Consider the following 22,028-nt stretch of genomic DNA (forward strand, 5'->3'; position numbering starts at 1 on the left):
TCTGCTCCGGGTTTTGGCTAGTACTGTGGAGATTCCTGGAACACAGGACTTTGAACACTGAAAGTAACAATCAATTATGCTGACTCGAACTTGTGTTTGCATGGTGCGTGGGTGTCCTCATGATTGTTTTAGAGCTGAGGTCTGAAACTTTGTACCAAAGTGCCTGTGAAGAGGAATCTCAGCTCCATGTTATTCTGAGTCTGATTCTCTTGAGAGAGAAAAAAAAATTGTCTCTAGATCAGTGTTTCTCATTCAGTGGCCCACATTATATAGAGAGAGTGGATACTCTATGATAATTCTCTGTGTGTGTTTCAACTAATATAATGGTATTGACATAGAAAAACATAATTTATTTGACACATGTGCACTGACACATCAAGGTCTCTTGCTGTTGCAAACACATGCCCAGCCATACGTGGGTGGCTGGGTCAACTGAACCTTGGACCTGCAGGCTTTGTGAGCAGGTGCTTTTTCTAAGTGCTGAGCTATCTCCACAGCCCTTAGATACACTCATTCTGTGATAAGATACTCTTGTTAACCTAACAGCTATGTGTCACTTAACAAATAAGTAATATCCTAAAATCAGGCTGAGCAGAAGTGTGGATTAGAATTCGTGAATTTCTCTAAACAATATGGAGTTGGCTACAGGCTCTTGCTCAGCTGGTATGTTTTGGTCCTTCCTCCTCCTCAATTAAGACCACCAAAAACACATCAGCTCTATGAGGGAAAGGAGAGATCCACATGGCTACAGCCCTATTCACCAAGCTGCATGTAAGAGAGGCAAATGAGAGAACATTCCAGCCAAGTAAATATTTATTTGCTATACAATGGAAATATTGCCTATCTCCCTGTATTTGAAGGGATGTAAAACATTTTAAACATCCCATGTCTCGCCCATATAGTCCAGAGTGATCTCAGACTCAAGGGCCTTCTGCCTCATTCTCCATAGTGCTGGCTCAGTTTTAAATGTCAAAATTTTAAAGTGAAGGTGATGAACTAAAGATAATAGCCAATGGTTTTTAATAAACTGACAGGTGCAGGAATGGAACTTTCAAATTCAAAACTCAGAGGCACTAGTTAAAGATGGAGGCATGCTATTACAATTTCATTACAAAATAACATATCATTATAATGGGCTAGTGCTCCCCTGTCATTCACCTTATATGTTCACTTTTAAGAGCCTTGTTCAAAGTAATTATGATTTAGAATGTGCCACCATGGGCTGGAGAGATGGCTTAGCAGTTAATCGATTGCCTGTGAAGCCTAAGAACTCTGGTTCGAGGCTGGATTCCCCAGGAACCCACGTTAGCCAGATGCACAAGGGGAAACATGCGTCTGGAGATCGTTTTCAGTGGCTAGAAGCCCTGGCGTGCTCTCTCTCTCTCTCTCTCTCTCTCTCTCTCTCTCTCTCTCTCTCTCTCTTTCTGTCTGTCTCTCTTTCTCCCTCCCTCCGTCTCTCTCTCTCTCTCTCTCTCTCTCTTTGCCTCTTTCTCTCTCTGTCACTCCAAAATTAAAAAAAAAAGAAAAGGAATGTGCCAACACTTTGCAATCTTCAACTCCAAGAACCCCTTCAGTAATTAAATGTGTGAGGAGTTCCAGCACACTCAGTCAGTTTTCAGGTTCATATACACGTAGTCTCTGTCTTTCAAATCATAGATACAATGCGTAATTCAATGTTACTGTACTCACACCACAGAGGACACACCTATGCCCCCAACTAAAAGCTGGTTTAGTTGCAAAGACTGACATTACAAGCTCATAAAAGAGAATGAAAAGGCTTTTACTAGGGCAAGAGAGATGGCTTAGTGGTTAAGCACTTGCCTGTGAAGCCTAAGGGCCTTGGTTCAAAGCCCACGTTAAGCTAGATGCACAAGGTGATGCATGCATCTGGAGTTCGTTTGTGGTTTTCCCTCTCTCTCTCTCTCTCTCTCTCTCTCTCTCTCTCTCTCTCTCTCTCTCTCTCTCTCTCTGTCACTTTCAAATTTAAAAAAAAATGAAAGAAAGAAAGAAAAGGCTTCTTATTAACTAAATAAAGGTTTCTGTTTCTGGAGAGCATGGGCAGTCTCTGAAACAGAGTCAAAAAATGGAAAATGCAGCAGAGCAGGCTGACAGAGATTCATGGGAGGTAGAGGGTGAGAATAGCATGAAGATTCCCACCTGGGATTTATTATCAGTCTTTGCAGGCAAGGAACAAGAGCAGGAGGTGGTACTTAAGAACTGTCACCAGTCAAACTTCAAAAATGGAGTTAGACTTTCTGACAAACTTGGAACCCACAGGGGTGAGACTTCTCTTCATCCTCACCAACAGCACCTTTCAGGTTGGTCATTTTAAGGTGGTTGAAGTTCATTCACAGTACCCCTCCAGATGCTGTAGAAACCTGATAGTTGCTTATTTACTTCAACATTTTTATCCAGATAGCTGTGCAGCCAACTCATTAAGCTACATATTTATGCCCTGGGTTTATTTTTATATATTATATTTGAAGGTATAACTATATAAAATTTATATGCAAGTGCTTACAAATGGATTAATTCCCCCAAAATATCATTACTACAAAACTGTCTGATAAGACATGCCTCATTTTTAAGGTAGTTTTATTTAAAAATATATCAGAGATTAAAAAACAAAATTTCTTTTCTAGACACAGAAATCATGTCATGTTTTATTCTGATATTCTCTCCCTGCATGTGGCATTCTCAGAAGCACATGTTCTCCAGAAGAAAATCATAATCATAAACATGTGTTTTTGCAGTGGCATTTTTTCACCACAGCACATGAAGATGGTATTCCAAGGATTTCTATTGATATAGAAATATGAATATTTATATGGACTATTGGGACACTGGTTTGTTGAAATGTGGAATATATTTAAAACATATTGATTTATTGTCTCTCAGAGAACTCATAAGGAAGCATCCATAAACCTTAATGTCATTTAAACCAAAATGAAATTCTTCCAGAAGCATATAGTTTGAACTATTCCTAAATTAACTTTAAAAAATCAGTATCATTATTTTTTTGTTTTTTTGAGATAGGGTTTCACTCTAGCTCAGGCTGACCTGGAATTTAATATGTAGTCTCAGGGATGCCTCGAATTTATGGTGATCCTCCTTCTTCTGCCTCCCCAGTGCTGGGATTAAAGGCGTGCACCACCACACCAGGCTCATTATTATATTTTAATCACTGCATGGCTATAAGAAAAATTGACTTGTTGACAATCTCATGGACAGGAAGCCATAGACATTCTTATATTCACACTTGAAATATCTCAATCTCCTTGTATGATGATTATAAATGTTGACTGTTAATCTATATACGTAGGTAGAGAACAGATCTGCTAAAAGACACAAAGAGACTAGAGCCTTACAGACCTGGAATGGGATCCACACAGCTAAGAGTCATTTGTGTCACTAAGTCATTTGTTTTTCCATGTACATTCACCCAATAGATTCACCCAACAGAAAACCAGGCATGGTGTTTTCACAATGGTGTGATTATTTGTATTGCCTAATACATTCAGACAATTGGGAAAATATGTTCAGTTTATCTGAACACAAAGCAGTGTCAGCGAGATTGCATTGCAAATTATTTCCATCTTTTTTAAATGACATGCCCAGTTTTTGTCTTCAAAATTTTTGAAGACTGTGGTCTACATTTGGTATCTCAAAAGGTATATATCTTATACATGATTTGAATATTTGAAAATAACTATAACAAAATTTCTCATCATGTTGTCTTCATAAAGAAATTAAGGCACATAATAAGGAAACCTTTAAAAAATCATTAATATGCAAACATTAAATAAATTTATCAAAAATCTGTATCTGCTCAGTTATTGCATTGAACATTACATATAGCTCCAAATTATCTCATAGTTAGAATTATGCAGTAATAAAAGTTATTTTGCTGGACTTATTGGACAACTATTATTTCAACAATCAGGGCAGACAGTAGTGTATTTTATAATAAAATGATCAGTTTTATAAGGATAACTTCTACATAATAAAAGAACCTATGAAAATATTTTGGACAAAGCTATTTCTGACATAACTTTTGAAAGTATGATATCAGAAGGATGTAGAATATTTTTTAGATGTTTATATGCCATCTGTATTTCTCCTTTTAAGAATTCTCTCTTTAGGTCCTGAGTCCATTTTTTAATTGGATTGTTTGATTTCTTATTATTTAGTTTTCTGAGTTCTTTGTTTATTCTAGATATTAATCCTCTGTCAGATGTAGAGCTAGTAAAGAATTTTTTTTCCATTCTGCACATTGCCTCTTTGCTGTATTTACAATGTCCTTTGCTGTACAATAGTTTTGCAGTTTCATGAGGTCCCATTGGTTGATTAGTTGTTTTATTTCCTGAGCAACAGAGGTTATATTCAAAATGTCATTATTTGTACCAATATGTTGTACCAATATATTCATACTTTTTTTCCTCTCACACTTTCAGAATTACAGGTCTGATATTAAGGTCTTTGATCCATTTGGACTTGATTCTTGTGCATGGAGAGAGACAGTTTTCCCAGCACCATTTGTTAAAGAGGCTGTCTTTTCTCCAGTATATGTTTTTGGCATTTTTGTCAAAAATCAATAGTTTTAGTATCCTGGATTTATACCTGGGTCCTCTATTCTGTTCCATTTATCTATGTATCTGTCCTTGTCCTAATACAATGATACAATGCTGTTTTTGTTAATACCTGTATAATATAGATTAAATTCACTATGGCTTTATTTTTATTGCTCAAAATTTTTTTGGATTTTCAAGGGTTTAATGCTTCAAAATGAATTTTAGGATTGTTTTTGTATTTCCAAGAAGAATGACATTAGAATTTTTGTTTGCTTATTTTTATTTATTTATTTAAGAGTGACAGAGAGAAAAAATCCAGGTGGCCATCATTGAATGAATGGATAATGGATTTGTGGTACATACACAAAGGAATTTTACTCAGCAGTAAGAAAAAAATGATACAATGAAATTTGTAGAAAAATGGACAGACTTGGAACAGATCATATTCAGTGAACTCACATAAGCACAAAAAGAAAAATGCCACATGGTGTCTCTCATCTGTGTTTCCTAACCTGGACCGGCTTGAGATGCTGTCATACCTGACAGGCAACTCAAGGCCAAGACAATAGGGATGGAAATGTTTGGGGAGAGAGGAAAGGAGGAAAATACACACAAAACTAAGTCCAAAATGAGCTGATACCATAGAAAACTTTATCCCTTGAGATAGCCTAAATGATATAACCCTCAAAAGAAAGTAAGAGGGAGCACTTGAAAAGTGGGGCCCTGGAAAGAATGGGATAAAGCCTAAGCTTAAAAGAAAGGTTTTGTTTTGTTTTGTTTTCTGTCTCTGATCTATAACTCCTAGTACCAGAGATTGGTTGCTACCCACATTGAGATGTTGACAGGAGAGACTTATGAGGTCCCCAAATCAAGACAGCTTTCTGTCAAAGCACTTGATTACCCAACTGAGGTAAAAGCAAAGACCCTATTGCTAAAGATACCATATGCTGCTGACACAGAGCATGGAGAGACATGGTTTGAATTCAGCAGAAAGCCAGTCTAGTGCTGAAACGTTCTACATGAGCTGCTGGGGAAAAGTGGCCAACAATGATCTGAGCAACCAGAGGTCTAAGCTGCTCAGAAGTAAACACCCTGACAGTATGTACATACCAATGCCTTGGTGGATACGCAATAGCTTTCTGATTGGCTAAGCAATACACTCAGAGTAAACAAACCCATATCTAGAATTGGGAACCAAATCATAATCCTATGGAGACAAATTATACTCTCCAGTGTCAAACTCTCATTATTCTTTGGTAGAAGAAGGGTTACAGAGCTCAAATTCTCCCTAAATTAATAATCCTTATCCCATTTAAACCATGCTGACTTCACTCTCCATTGGAGATTCTGTTCTTTCTCAGAAGGTAGCAATACTTGAAGAGATAAATTGCACCTCTCATTTCATCTTAGCCAGAGCTGAAACCACAGAGGAACTGAGGAGAAGAGCATGAGTGCTGCTTCCATGCTGAACTTGATGATCAGCACCAGGGTGAATGAGATAGACCCTGCAGATACCACCTACCAAAGCAGAGATTCAGAGGCTTCTAAGAGCTCTTTACTGAAGTAGACTTAGAACTCAACCACCATGGCTCCTGAAATTTCACACAAGAGGGAGCAGAAAAATTGTAAGAGCCACAGGTTGAGACATCATGCCCATTGGCATTCTCTCCTCCCCCAAATAACTGACTGCTTGCTGCTCCCACAACTCATAAACTACAACCCCATGGGGAATACCTACAACCCCACTGAGGAGGGTCCCCAACATACATTGGACAGGGACAAGGGAAAATAGGGTATATGATGTATCCATACAAAATACCTTGTTAATAATAATATTTCTGAACTCAGATGTGGAGTTAGGATAAATGCCTGAGTAAGGTACAAGTGGACCTACCAGGACAAGGGCACTAGGAATAGTAAGGGAACAGGAATCTGGACTACTTCATGCTGTACCCTCCAGGTCATAGACTAGTGCAGGCAACCTAGAATTGGGAGGTTGGAGGGTACCAGATACAGGGTTCTGGCCTGCTCACTCCAGACCACTGCACTTGACCACACACTAACCTCACAAGGAACTCAGACTTGGGTGGTGACATGAGTCCAGAAATGGGTCCACTCTACTCACTACAGACCACTGTGCCCACCCACACACCAAGCACACAAGGAACTCCTCACCACCCTCTTTAAAGAGCTCTTTTCCCAAGTTGGTAGCTGAACTTGCTTCACTGAGAAAAGTAAAGTTCCAGGCATGAAGTTGTCTTAAAACATTGAAACTGGGGATCCTGGGTAAGATGGCTGCATAGGAGTCACACCAATCCAGCCTATGAAGGGATTTGAGCAAACCCACAGCAAAATGCACTCTTTGTCTGAAAAGTGAAGATATATATGTTTTTATCAGCTACAGCAGAGAAGCAGAAGAGACTAAGTTCTATCAAAAAGGAGGAAATTGGCCAGAATCCCACTAAGGAGCTTATAGATCTAGACCAAACATCATGGACCCATGTGGGTATGTACTCCAAGATTCAGGAGCAGAAATCAAGCAAGGGGATTTTCCAACCTCATCAGCCTCCTTAGAAAGTTAAGATACGGAAGGGGAGACAGCAGAGGATCTGATGAAAGGGATTAGGGTGGGATCAGCTTATCAGTTCCAGTACAACTCCAGGCTTCCTTCACTCTCCCATCCCCCAAATGACAGCACGATGACCCTCCAGAGAAGACATTCAGCTCCCAGAAGCAAGGCTTTCAGCATAGCTGATCAGAACACCAGATTCACAGCACAACATGGAGCGATCAAGCTGGACACTCAGCATTGGTGATATTTGAAGCCAAAAAGGTAATGAGGGCAACTGTCAGAAAAGCAGATTCATAGGCCTGCACTTGAAGTGCTACTCTCTCTTTCCATGTCCGGGCAGGTTATGGATTACATTTTCTTGTTAGGCTATACCATTCTCAATTAAGCTATATTTGGGGGTTGACTATTGTTGCCTTTGATGCTTTCAGATTCATAGTGTCTTTGTCTTTTTCTTCTGTCATTATTAGTGGCAGGGTCTGATTCAGACCTAGGCTGATCTGAAACCCACTTCAAAACAGAAATCTCAACCTCCCAGCTGATAAGACTAATGGTATAGAGCAACACACACACTTGGGGATTTTGGTTTTATAAGGTTATTTGTTTGTTTTGATCCCCCACTTGCATATCCTCTGCTGTTCTTTTATTGATTGTGTATATTGCTCAGTTGAGTTTTAGAATTTGCCAGTAAATTGTTCCACCCATCCCTCTAGAATTCTTAGATAGCAGGCAAACTCAACACCTGGGATTACTTCTGCAATTGCACTGGAGCACAAGAGCTACACTTGGCACATTAAACTCCTGCTCTGAAGGTACATAAAGTTGTATTTCCAAATCTAAAAGTGCCACAGATTATTAGAAAACACAAACAACAAATCAACTAAGTATCAAAAAATCACATTATAGGAAGCCAGGTGTGATGGCATATGTTTTTAATCCCAGCACTCAGGAGGCAGAGGTAGGAGGATTTTCATGAGTTCAAGCCCACCCTGAGACTACATAGTGAATTCCAGGTCAGCCTTAGCTAGAGTGAAACCCTATCTTGAAAAAAAGTCACATTGTTATACAAGATAACAAGAGTCAAGACCTTACAATCCCACAAAAAATTATAAATCCATCAAAAATGGCCCACAATGAAAGTGTTTTAGATGAAATGCCTGAAAAAGACTACAAAAAATGATTTTATCTATACTCAAACCAGGAAACCAATTTATTGAAATAAGGAGGTCACTGCAAGAAATTATTAAGGAAACAGAAATACTGAAGAAAAAACAGGCAGAAATTTTAGCACTGAAAAACACAGTCAGTCAAAACATAAAATATAAAATAATAATAATAATAATAATAAAACTATGTGGAAATTCTCACCAGTAGAATAGAATGGATGAAGGAGAGAACACAATGTCTAACTAGAAGCCCAGGGGGCTTGATGTGATACAGTCCAACAAGGAGAAAGACAAGCTAATAGGAATGTATGATTGGGTATTCAATATATCCAGGATACTATGGAAATATCAAACATAAGAATATAGGGTATAGGAGATGGAAATGGATTTTAATTCAGAAACTTAGTAGACATTTTCAACAAAACCTTAGAAGAAAACTTTCATCAAATTGGGAAATAAATGCCAATGCAGATACAAGAAGGTTTTAGAACACCAAACAGACAAAACCTGGAAAGAACTTCACCTTGCCATGTCATAATTAAATTACTATACATGAAAACCAAAGAAAATATATTGAAAGCACTTAGAGAGAAATATCAAGTCGCCTGTAAAGGCAAACCTATAAGGATCACTTATAGATTACTCAATACAAACTTTAAAAGCCAGAAGGCCTTGGAATGATGTATTCCAAGTTTGAATGATAACCACTGTCAACCAACAATACTTTATCCTACAAAGCTATCTATCGAAAATGAAGGTGGAATAAGGACATTCCACAACAAAAACAGGCGAAAGGAATTTATGACAACTAAGCCAGTGTGCTACATAAAATGCCTGAAGGAATCCTTCATTCTAAGAGAAACCAAAGCACACACATGAGGAAACAGGAAAAAATAAACCATACTCAAATAACAGTTAAAACAAGCAAGTAAAGGGAAAGCAGGAAGCAAAACAAGAAAAATGAGAATAAACACATACCTTTCAATAATAATTCTTAATATCAATGGTCCCAATGCCCCAACCAAAAGACACAGGATTGCAGGCTGGATTAAAAGGCAGGGTCTTTATTTATTTATTTATTTATTTATTTATTTGCCTCCAGGAAACTCATCATTCAATAAAAGATGGACACTGTCCTAGGGTAAAAGAATGGAAAACTGTATTTTAAGCAAATGGTCCTAGAAAACAAGCAGGGGTTGCTATCCTAATATCTGCAGAATAAACTTCAAACCAACATTAGTGAGGAAAGATAAAGAATATCCCTTTATACTAATTAAAGGAATACTCCAACAGGAGGACATTATAACCCTAAACATATATTTACTTAACACTATTAGACTTAAGGTCACAGATAACACCAAACACAATTGTAGAGGGTGAGTTCAATACCCCATCATTATCAATTGAAAGATCATCCTGGCAGAAAATAAATGGAGAGACATCTGGATTAAATGATATGATGGAGCAAATAGACCTAATAGATATCAACAGTTCATTCCATCCAAATGCTGCGAATATGCATTTTTCTCAGTAGCTCATGGGACATTCTCCAAAATAGACCATATATTAGGACACAAAGAAAAGCTTAACAAATACAGGAAAATTGAAATAATTCCTTTTATTCTATCTGACCACATGGGATTAAACTATAATCAGCAACAAGAAATACTACACAGCATACAGAAATTCTCAGAGACTAAAGAAGGCACTATTGAATGTTGAATCGGTCATTAAAGAAATCAAAAGGAAATCGGTAAATTCATAGACTCAAATGATGATGAGAATACAATATACCAAAACTTTTGAGACACAATTGAGGCAGTCCCAAGAGGGAAATTTATAAGTCTAAGTGCCTATATAAAGAATTTATAGGGCCGGAGAGATAGATTAGCAGTTAAGGCACTTGCCTGTGAAGCTTAAGCACCCATGTTCAGTTCTCCAGGTCCCACATAAGCCAGATAAATACGATGACACATGCATCTGGAGTTCATTTGCAGTGGCTAGAGGCCGTGGTGCATCCATTTTCTCTCTCTCTCTCTCACTTACTCTCTTTCTCTAATAAACAAATAAATCATAAAAAAGAAAGAAATTAGAGGGTTCACAAGTAAACAATTTAATGCTTCACCTTGAGGCCTTGTAAAAAGAACAAGGAAGAGCAAAAATCGGTAGATGTGGAGAAATAATAAAGATTGGGGCAGAAATTAATGAAATAGAAATCAAAAAATCAATCCAAAGTATAAATGAAACAAAGAGTTGGGTCTTTGAAAGGATAAACAATATTAATAAATGCTTAGCAAATCTGACCAGAAGAAGGAGAAGGGACAAAAACTAATAAAATTAGAGATCAAAAACGTCCCATTGCAACAGACACCAAACAAATTCAGAAAATCTATTTTTAAAAAAACTATTTTTTATTCATTTTTATTTATTTGAGAGTGACAGACAGAAAGAGGAAGAGAGAGAGGGAGAATGGGCACGCCAGGGCCTCCAGCCACTGCAACGAACTTCAGATGCATGTGCCCCCTTGTGCATCTGGCTAACGTGGGTCCTGGGGAATCGAGCCTCAAACCAGGGTCCTTAGGCTTCACAGGCAAGCACTTAACCACTAAGCCATCTCTCCAGCCCCGAAATTCAGAAAATCTTAAGGACATACTTTAAAAATATATATGTCTCTAAGTTTAAAAAATCTGAAAGAAATGGATGACTTCCTTGATTCATATGACCTACCAAAATTAAAAAAAATAAATTATTTATTTATTTATTAGACAGAGAGAGAAAATGGGCCAGAGAAAGGCCTCCAGCCACTATAAATGAGCCCCAGATGTGTGTGCCCCCTTGTGCATCTGGCTAACATGGGTCCTGAGGAATCCAACCTGTGTCCTTTGGCCTTGCAGTCATATGCCTTAATTAATAAGCCATCCCTAGAGCCCTGACCTACTTAAATTAAATGAAGATGAGATAAACCATTTAAAAGACCTTTAACAAGTACTGAGATCCAAGCAGTTATAAAAAGCCTCCCTACTAAAAAAATTCTAGGACCAGATGAATTCACTGGTGAATTTTACCAGACCTTCATGGAAAACCAAACACCACTGCTTCTCAAACTTTTCCATAAAGTAGAAAATGATGGAATTCTACCAAACTCCTACTACAAAGCCAGCATCATACAAAAGCAGACAAAGACAGAACAAAAACAGAAAATTACAGACCAATGTCCTTCATGAACACAGATGCAAAAATTCTCAACAAAATATTGGCAAACAGAAAACAAGAATATATCAGAAAGCTTATTCGCCTCAATCAAGTAGGCTTTATCCTATAGATGAGGGATGGTACAACATATGCAACTACATAAATGTAATACACATACAAATGAACTGAAGGACAAAAATCACATGATCTTCTCAATAGATGCAGAGAAGGCATTCAACAAAATCCAAAATCCTTTCATGGTAGAAGTCTTACAGAAACTGGAAATAGAAGGAACATATCTCAGCATAATGCAAGCTACTTTTGACAAACCTACAGTCAACATAATGCTAAATGGGGAAAAGCTTGAAGCTTATCCATTACATTTAGGAACAAGACAAGGGTGTCCACTGTCCCCATTTTTACTTAATATAGTACTGGGAGTCTTAGCTATAGCAATGAGGCAAGAAACACTCATAAAAAGGATACATATTGGAAAAGGAGAGATAAAATTGCCATTATTTGCAGATGATATGATTCTATACATACAGGACCCTAAAGACTCTACCAGCAAAATGTAGAGCTCATAAACACTTTTAGTAATGTAGCAGGATACAGAATAAGCACACAGAAATCAGTAGCTTTCCTATATACTAATAACAAACATGCAGATGATGAAATCAGGGAATCTCTCCTATCCACAATTGCCTCAAAAAAATTAAATAAAGTACCTTGGAATATACCTAACCAAAGAAATGAAGGTTCTCTATAATGAGAACTTAAAAACACTCAAGCAAGAAATTGCAGAAGACACTAGGAAATTGAAAGACATCCCATGTTCATGGATTGGAAGAATCAATATGGTGAAAATGTCCATCTTACCAAAAGCAATCTACACATTTAATGCAATCCCCATTAAAATTCCAATCACATGCCTCACAGAAATAGAAAAAAAAAACCCTAAAATTCATATCAAAGCACAAAAATCCTCAAATAACAAAAACAATTTTGAGCAACAAAAATAAGGCCTGTGGTATCACCATACCCAATTTTAAGCTATATTACAATCCTAGTAACAAAAAAAGATCATGAACTCAAAAACAGAAACAATAAGATATCAAACAATCCAATTAAAAATGGGCTATGGAACTAAATAGAAGATTCTCAAAAGAAGATATGCAGATGGCATAAAAACATCTTAAAAAAAGTGTTCTCCATCCTAAGCCATCAGGATAAAGCAAATTAAAACTACTTTGAGATTCCATCTCACTCCTCTCAGAATGACTATCATCAAAAAAACAAATCACAATAAATATTGGGAGGATGCCAAAAAAGGGGAACCCTTCTATACTGTTGGTGGGAATATAGTCTGGTACAGTCATTGTGGAAATCAGTGTGGAGTTTCTTGAGAGAGCTAGAAATAGATTTACCAAATAGAATTACCATATGATCCAGCTATAGCAATCCCAGGCATGTTTCCTAATGACTCTTTTCACTTCCTTAGAGACATTTGCACAACCATGTTTATTGCTGCTCTATTCACAATAGCTAGGAAGTGAAACCAGCCAAGATGTCCCTCAACAAGTGAATGGATAATAAAGATTTGGTACATTTACATAATGAAGTTCTATTCAGTAGTAAAGAAAAATGAAATTATAAAATTTTCAGGGAAATGGACGGATCTGGAAAAGATTATACAAAGTGAGGTACCCATGCCCAGAAAGACAAACATCACATGTTCTCTCTCATATGTGAATCCTAGCTACAAATGTTTAGACTTGTATGTGAGCTGGAACCAAAAATTTGGTAGCAGAGGCCAGTAAGCTAGAAAAAGGCTTTAAGGGAGGGAGGAGAGGGAAGGACTTTAGGGGGTAATATTGTATACATGTAAGTAGAAGAATAGATTACAGGGAGTGACATGGTCTAAATGAGGCCAGGAGAAGAGATTGAAAAAGAAAAGGGGGAGAGTCAATCAAAATTCAAGATATTCTGAATATGACATATGAAAACCTACTTTTTTGGATAATGGCACATCCTGAAGAAATAGATTGCTACTCGAAAAATTTCAGTGCAGGGATGGGATACCTTCTAGTGAGTTGTTGGCCAGGTAGGTCCCTGTTTCCTCCAAAACATTACAGGCCAAAGCCCTTGGTTTCCCCATGAGTAATGAGTAGCAGATGGCCAGACCCTATTGCTCAAGACTCTAGTTGCACGGGCAGCAATGTCACTGAGAAATCAAGCTTGTGCTGAGCTTAAAACATTCTCCCTGTAGAATAGCCAACTAAAAGCTGTAAAAAGCTGCACTGTATATAGTCTTATGGGAGACAGAAGTCATCAGTGGTATAAATAGTGGACACTGGAAGCCTCAACTTTGGACAGACAGACCAATGACTGAATGGGTGCACTAGTAGCATGTCTGCTCTGGGGGAAACAAAGTGCTCTCTAATTGGACTGAAGTCCTGCTCTATGGGAGGGAATACATGAGTAGTACTGAAAACCTAATCAAAAGCCAATGGCAGGGGAGGTCATGAGCCTTAGGGGTATAAAGCCTGCTCTTGTCTGCATAAATGCAAATATTATTCTCACCAAACTGCCCTGAAAACACTACACTTAATGTTCATATTCATATATTAATGCTACTCTCACTTTTGGTTAGAGAAGCTTTTCTTTTCAGATGGTAGTGACCAGTAGGATGATCCAAAAGGCAACATAGTGCTGAGAAGTGACAGAGGAGTGTCCAGCACTGAAACATCTCTATCACACCCTCCAAGGTTCAGGGTTCAGTGCAGAAGAGGTGGCAGAATGTAAGAGTCAAAGGAAGGGTACCACTCCTTACAATGCAACTGTCGAAACAGAGTGGCCTTGATATCCATGATCTCACAGTGCCTAGCAATGCCTTCACAAGACTATTATAATATGAGAAAAAAAAATGATGACATTAAAATAGGAAGAGACTCATGGAGAGAGGGAAGGGATATAATGGAGAATGGAGTTGTGAAGGGGAAAGTGGGGGAGGGGAGGGAATAATCATGGTTTATGTCTGTAAGCATATAATTTGTCAGTTTTTTTTTTTTAAATCTCTGAAACTGTATTTGAGTGTATGTGATCTGCTATGAATTCCTTCTCCTGCATTGTTTCTTTGGAATATATCACTGAGGTTTCCTATGGCACAGTGCCTCTGAGGTGTCATTACACTCGTCTCTTATCCTCATGCCATCGCTCTGCTAATGTCTGCACGTGTAATAAGGCTCCATTCCACTGAGCACTTATTTGTTTTGCCTTTATACATATCCCTTGATATCAGGGCTGTAATAAGTTACTGCCTACTATGTAATCCCATGGAAGTAAATACTGATCAGTTTTATTACTTAATCTGTATGTTTTCATTTACTTTGTCATTGATGCTGAAGATGAGCATGGAATGGATTATTTTATCTGAACCCTATTACTTAGCAATACTTGATATATTGTAAGTTTTCAACACATACTTTAAGAACAAATTAATTGCTACAGTTTTTAAAGTTTACAAATAATGTTCATATTTAAAACTTAATTTAAATTTAATTTCTCATGTCACCATTTGAACCTTTCTCACTCACCTGGGCAACCAGAGTCCCAAACTAAAGTCAGTTTGCACAGTTGTGACATAAAATGGGGTGGTTTAGCTCATGGGCGTAAACAGTGGCTGAGAAGACACAAAATATTCAGGAACCCATATGCTGTTATAAGCCAGGTAGCACATCCAATCCCAGAATCAAGCAGAACCTGAACATACTGTGCAGAATTAAGGTTTGGCATACACGAAGACACAGGGGCATCATGATAGCATCCGTGGGTTCAGAACCACAGTCTAGAGCTGAGCACACATGCTTACTTGAGTAGGAAGGCTGTGCCCTGTGTATATGTGTATGAAGAACAGGTAAGGTCAACGCTGCTTTGTACTTTATAAAATGTCAGGTGGAAATCCTCTGAAGGAGCTGTGACACATGAAGAATTATACAATTAACTTATCTGCAGAAGCACAAATGAAAAGTGATACAGCTGGATGTTGCAAGTATGATTTTGATCCTGCTACTTTGCAGTACTTTGCATCACAAACAAAGCCTGACCTGGCCTTCTCTTGACAGAGTAGTAAATTGTCAAAGGATTGGTGGAGAGGCATATAGTATTATTTCATACAACTTAAAAGATACGATCATTCATATTATTTATTCTTTTATTTATTTGTGTGTGTGTGTGTGTGTGTGTGTGTGTGTCTTGCTGCTGTAAATAAATGCCTATCTGGCTTTGTGTGGGTGGCTGGGGAATTGAGCTGAGGCCTGCAGGTTTTACTTAGCAAGTGCCTTTTACCACTGAGTCATCTGGCTGACCACTATCCTTGAATTTTGTTAAGTGTGCATGAGTCATATTTGACTTACAAACGATATTTTAAAAAAATTATTAGTTTTCTTTTCAGCAAATACAGGCAGTTTGGTACCATTGTTTAGGCTCATCCATGACCTACCCCTTCCCAATGGCCCCTTCTTATTGATGTAAATGGGTCGTGCATGGTGGAGTTAGCCCACAGTTATTGGTACAATAAATGTCTCTGCATATCATGACCCAACATGTGACTCTGACATTCTTTCCACCCCCTCTTCTGCTCTTTGTCTCCTGACTATGGGAGAGTAATTGCTTCTTTGATTGGTTCACTAGTGATATATATTGAGAGGGGAACTCTGATTGGTTGACCAGTCTTTACTAATAGCTGAACATTCCCCTGTGGGATAGAGCTTTCCTTACATTCTATATACCTTTGTAGTCTGTAGATTATTACCTTGGAGCCCAGTGCCTTACTTATTGATATGACACAAAGGGTGATTACCTATAAAACAAAAGCAATTATGATGGGAAGCATTGAAAGTAGTGGATAGTAGGGCCATATAACTTTTTTTTCTTTTTTCACAAGATTTTCATTTGACCAAAATGTGGATAAGAAAAATTCATCCCTATTCTTTGTGGTAGTAACATGACCTTATTGAATTTGCTTTTACTTTTCTTTAAGAAGCAAAGCCACATGTATTCTCAAGCCCATTTAGACCCAGTAGGGTTTTTAAAGTAATATATAACATTACAATTATCAAGGAAACTGATTATTTATTAGAAAATGATAAGTGGCAGACATTTCATCAGAAAAAGAAAATCTAAACATGTCTTCCATGTTTGATACCATTCAATACATTACAAGATACAGTGAAAGTGGTTTAACTATGGTTTTAAAATTTCAAAAAGTCAAACATTGAAAATTTAAATAGGTAACAACTCAGTAGTCTTCTGTTGTACTGAAAATTATAATTCTATGTTGTCATATTTAAATGAATATGTACCAGAATTACACATGCCTACTGGTCAGTGTTCCTATATTCCCAGTCTTATCCTTACACTAACCTTCTTTTCAGGAATCAAAATAATAAATCATGGTTGTGGTGGCCAGTACAGATTTGAGCTGGCATACTATAATGTATTCTCTAAACTGTTACATAAAATTGACCATATTTTACTCCACATTCCAATTTAAGATGATTTAATATCTTGACAAAAGTTGAGGTGAATTAACTGCAGCTTAAATTTTCTGCATTTAGGTCACAAATGCATAGATATTGAAATGATAGCTTCTTTTTAATTAATTAATTCATTTATTTATTTATTTTGTTTTTTGAGGTAGGATCTCACTCTAGCTCAGGCTGACCTGGAATTCACTCTGTAGTCTCAGGGTGGCCTTGAACTCACAGCAATCCTCCTTCCTCTGCCTCCTAAGTGCTGGGATTAAAGCCGTGTGCTACCATGCCTGGCTTTTATTTTATTTTTAATAATCTCCTTGTGTTATTTATCTATTTATTTTTAAGTTTTTGCTATTGTTAGTATGTTTTTTTTTTTCCTTTTTTATGAAGAACATATTTGTATGGATACATCATATGTTGGTACCACCTTTTTCCCTACTCCCTGCCCACATTCCACTGGGGATCCTCCTCAGTGGGGTTGCTGACATTCCCCATGGGGTTGTGGGTTATGCATTGTGGGAGAAGCAGTCAGTTGTTGGGGGGAGGCAATGCCTCCGGGCATGAAGTCTCACCTTGTGGCTCTTACTCTTTCTGCTCCCCTTGTCCACAAAAGTCTCTAAGCCTTGGGTTTGTTTTAAGTCTACTTCAGTGATGAGCTCTTAGGGGCCTCTGGATATCTTGTTTGGTGTGTGTTGAGTATCCTCAGCATCTATCTCCTTCACCCTGGCACTGATTGCCAGGCCCACCATGGAAGCAACACTTTTATTCATCTCTCCAATTCCTTTGTGGTTTTATCTAGGCTGTGGCAGAAATGCAAGGGGTGGTTTATCTCCTAGGGTCTTGTTTTGGGGACTGTGTAGGTAACTCTGAAAACAGCTGCATATGGGTAGTGCTGATTTCTGGTACTGGGAGTTACAGATCAGAGCAAACATTTTTTTGAGGTTATGTTTCATACCACCTTCTCTAGAACCCTTCTTTTCAGATGCTCCCCCTATACTCCTGTTGAGAGTTAAATCTTTTTGTCTACCTTCAAGGAGAAAGGTTTTTATGGTGTTATTTCATTTTGGGTGTGGTTCTGTGTTTATTTTTCCCCAACTTCTTTTTCCTCTTCCCTCAAACCTCTCCATCCCTATTATCTGCGCCTAAAGTTGCCTATCAAATACGCCAGTAACTCAAGCTGATCCAGGCTAGGAACCCCAGATGAGTGAGAACATGCAGCATTTGTCTTTTTGTGATTGTGTATTTTCCCTGAGTCATAGCCATTGTAATGATATATGAAATGTATACATATTATAATGATAACTTCTTTTTATTTCTTAAATAATAATGCATTTATTTGCAAGCAAAGAAAGAGACACAGAGAGAGATAGAGAAAAGAGAGACAGAAGGAATGGGCATACCAGGAGCGCCAGCCATTGGAGATTCAAACTCCAGATTCAGACTCCACTCTGTGCATCTGGCATCACTTAGGTCCCAGAGAATTCAGTCCAGGTCATTGGGCTTTGTTGGCAAATGCCTTAACTGAAGAGCCTTCTCTCTAGCACATAGTGATATAGTTTTTTGGTCTACTGTATCTCAGTGCTGGATGCCTGGAAATATGAGAGAAACTTGTAACACAGACTAACTACAAAGTACCAGATGTTTGTTGCCATTTGTGATCTTGCAATAAACATGCACCATATCAGAATCAACAGGATAATACTGAAACTGAAATATAAATTTCCAACTTGCAATCAAACTTCTTTTTCCATTTAATACATATTTTTCTGTTCCCATATAGTAGTTCTCTATATATTCTGCCCAGTGTAATTGCTATTCAAGCGCCACATGTTCTCTCTCATATGTGGATCCTAGCTACAGATGACTGGGCTTCTGTGTGAGAATGAAAATACTTAGTAGCAGAGGCCAGTAAGTTGAAAAGGAGACATAAAGGGTGGAGAAAGGAAGGGAGGAGGATACTTAATAGGTTGATATTGTATATATGTAATTACAATGATTGTAATGGGGAGGTAATATGATGGAGAATGTAATTTCAAATGGGAAAGTGTGGGGGTGGGGAGGGAGGGAATTACCATGGGATATATCTTATAATCATGGAAAATGTTAATAAAAATTAAAATAAAAAAAATATTAAAGTTTTTTTTTTATTTTCAGGGTTGAGTTGGTCCATTAACATATTGATATTATTATTCCAAATCCAAGAAATAGCTGTGAAATATTCAAGGAGTAGCAGATTTTGTGAAGATGAGTTATTGCTGTCATCATCCTTGGGCTTCTTTCAGTCATGCTGGGGTAGATATCTGTAGTGGGAAGACACCAACACACATCTCCCCAGATAAAGCACAGGTGACATACCCAAGGATCATTATACCAAAACCAGTTCTTGTGAAGCAATGAGTTTATTGGGGTTACTTAATATCAGGGTGAGGAATTGCTTATAGGAGCAATAGATGACTCAAATGCAAGCGCACCAAGACAAGTCTCATCCCATCCTGGATGTTAATCTCCCCCAAACTATTTTGAATCAACTTGCAGCCAGCTCTATCAGAGAATCTCTTTCCTCCAAGTTCTTGTTTCCCTTTTATGTAGCCTAAGGCTGGGTCTTTCAACTCTTTCCCAGACTTCCTTACTTCCTGAGTCTGAAACTTCTTCCTTCATCCCCTCCCCTATAGGGAGGAAAGTTTTAGTTTTTTCTTCCTCTGTTTAGGAGAGAAAAATTCATCCCAGAGGAATGTGCTGCACAATAATGCCACATGTGTATGATGAGGCCTTTTGGCTTACAGAAATCCAGTAATGACATACAAGAGTATTAGATTTTTATTGGACCAACTGAGTTCCTATTTGAGAGGATTAATCTTTACATTATATTCCACTGTATAGCTACAGTAAAATTAAATGAGAACTTAAGAGATGCTGCTCGCTTAAATGTGATTGTCACACACCACCTTATTCTTCTTGCACAACAAATGAAGCGTTTGGATGTGTTCATGCATGTTTACACAATGTACACTCACTGTAATCAAAATCATATTGATGCAATCTACCCAACCCTAGAGATCCCAATAAACTGAGGGATTATTTAGAGTGGATGGATGATGAACTAGTAAATGATATCACACCAACATTGACAGGAGAGAGACCTAATATGTATTACACATATATGTATGTATGTATGTATGTATGTATGTATGTATGTATTATGTATGTATATACACACACATTACATTGGCAGAATATGTTGTATAACAAAAAGGAAAAGTTACGTGTGGCAATTGATTTTAAGGCCATCAGTTGGAGCCAGTTGGAAAGAACATTTTCCGTGGTGGACTGATAAATTAATTATACCAAATGGTCTCTTCATTGAAGCAGGGAAAGGGATTTTTTGATCAATAAAACTTAGGTCTTGTTTCCAAAGATGCAGTTCTCAACACAAATCTTGGAGCAGCCTGGTGTTCCTGCATTAAGAGGCCAAAAAGAAAATCATTATGTATAATTGTACAGTAGGCAGCACCACTATCTCCCACAGGGATGATCTCTGAAATCCTGCTTTGTATCTCACAATCTGCCAAAGAGCTTACTACTACGGGTTTCTTCCACTTGTTCTTAGGATGTGCTGTAATCAGCATCATGCTGCTGGCAGAAAACACCTGACCAATGGCAGCTTGTTGGAGAGGGTTTATTTTGGCTTACAGACTGGAGGAGAAACTCCATGATGGCAGGGAAAAACAATGTCATGAGCAGATAGTGGACATCAACTCCTGGCTAATATCAGGTAGACAACTTCACCTGGAGAGTGTGCCAACCACTGTCAATGGAAATCTGGCTATAACACCCATGAGCCTGCCCCCAACAATACATCAACTTCAGGAGGCTCCAATTCCAAAATTGTTACCAGCTGGGGACCTAGCATTCAGAACACATAAGTTTATGGGGTACACCTGAATCAAACCACCACATTCCACCCTTGGCCCCCATAAAAAGATAACCATCCATGATGTAAAATGTGATGCATTCAGTCTCAGTTTAAAAGTTCCCATAGTTTTTATCAATCCCAATGATGTTCCAACATCTGCACTGTCCAATGTCGTTAAAAAATTTTTTTTGTTTATTCTGATTTATGTGAGAGTTACAGAGAGAGAAAGAGGGAGAGAGAGAGAAAGAGAGAGAATGGACATGCCAGGGCCTTCAGCCACTGCAAATGAACTCCAGACACGTGTGCCCCCTTGTGCATCTGGCTAATGTGGATCCTGGGGAATCGAGCCTCAAACCGGGGTCCATAGGCTTCACAGGCAAGCACTTTTTTTAAAAAAATTTTATTTATTTATTTATTTGAGAGCGACAGACACAGAGAGAAAGACATATAGAGGGAGAGAGAGAGAATGGGCGCGCCAGGGCTTCCAGCCTCTGCAAACGAACTCCAGACACGTGCGTCCCCTTGTGCATCTGGCTAACGTGGGACCTGGGGAACCGAGCCTCGAACCGGGGTCCTTAGGCTTCACAGGCAAGCGGTTAACCGCTAAGCCATCTCTCCAGCCCATGTCCAATGTCTTTTAATTGATCTGTAATACCCAAAACAACAACAATAATATCCATAATGACACAGAATAAACATTCACATTATAAAAGTTGGCACTGGGCATAGCAAAGAAACATTTAACCAATACAAAATTTAAAACAAAGATGATAAACATTAAACTATGTATTTCCAAGTCCAACAACTCTAGTCAGTGACAATTCTCCAAGTCAGATAATTCTAACCAATGACAAGTCTCTGGCGTTTGGATTCTTCCCCTCCATTTGTGCTCCTCACAGTCTCAGAAATCTTCATCTCTTGCCCATAACTCTCCTTCAGGCAGCCATCCCATAGTTGTGGCATCTCCTCTGGGTCTTCACTGCAACCCTCTGTTTATCCTCATGATGCCTGTGTAACTCCATGCAGGAAATCCAACAAGCCTGCTTCATACTGTCTATGGCCATTTCCAAAAAAACAAAA

This window comes from Jaculus jaculus, chromosome 10 (assembly GCF_020740685.1).
Source record: "Jaculus jaculus isolate mJacJac1 chromosome 10, mJacJac1.mat.Y.cur, whole genome shotgun sequence".
Taxonomy (NCBI): Eukaryota; Metazoa; Chordata; class Mammalia; order Rodentia; family Dipodidae; genus Jaculus; species Jaculus jaculus.